This window comes from Phalaenopsis equestris, unplaced genomic scaffold (assembly GCF_001263595.1).
Source record: "Phalaenopsis equestris unplaced genomic scaffold, ASM126359v1 Scaffold000334, whole genome shotgun sequence".
Taxonomy (NCBI): domain Eukaryota; kingdom Viridiplantae; phylum Streptophyta; class Magnoliopsida; order Asparagales; family Orchidaceae; genus Phalaenopsis; species Phalaenopsis equestris.
The window spans coordinates 42294-42855 of NW_018164776.1; the positions used below are offsets into that span (position 1 = coordinate 42294).

Here is a 562-nt window from a genome sequence, read left to right on the forward strand (position 1 = left end):
GACCACGAAATGAACGGCCCTGATTCATGCACACGATTAAAAGGAAAAAGAAATTAAAACTGCATGTGAAGCTTTCAGTAGCCCTTTCACCTGCTCACTAAAAGATCTCAACTTATATATACACACACAGAGGAGAGGTTTGTTCGCTGGGTATTTTCCAACAAGAGAAAAATGGCAGGGGAGCTTGTTAAGAGAGGAAGGAGTCAAAGGCTTTCTGGCCGTCCGATTCCCAAGAGAGGGCAAGTGAAGGTGATGATTGCCGTTGGATTGATGCACACCTGTGCCGCTCTCTTCTATCGGGCCGGCCCGCCCGTCACTTTTCGTGCCACCCAGTTGTGGAGGAGGCTGCAGAATCAACGGCTGTGATCGTCTGTGCGGCTCCAAATCATCATGGGATGGGTCTCTCCACAAAGCAGGATTATGTTATTTCCTTCTCTTTTTCACGTTGCAGATTAGTTCGGATGATCCCACAAGTTCTAGTTAATTGAAGAGGAATGGCTGAAAATAAAATAAAATAAAATAAATGAAAAAAAGTCATAAACTTTGTCCCATATCGTTTGGG

General features: G+C 44.7%; 1 protein-coding gene across 1 annotated transcript in view; it reads left to right on the forward strand.

Moving 5' to 3' along the window:
• Positions 1 to 562, forward strand: part of LOC110025839 (secretory carrier-associated membrane protein 2-like) — a 70505-nt gene that overhangs the window by 15865 nt on the left and 54078 nt on the right. The window lies entirely within an intron of this gene.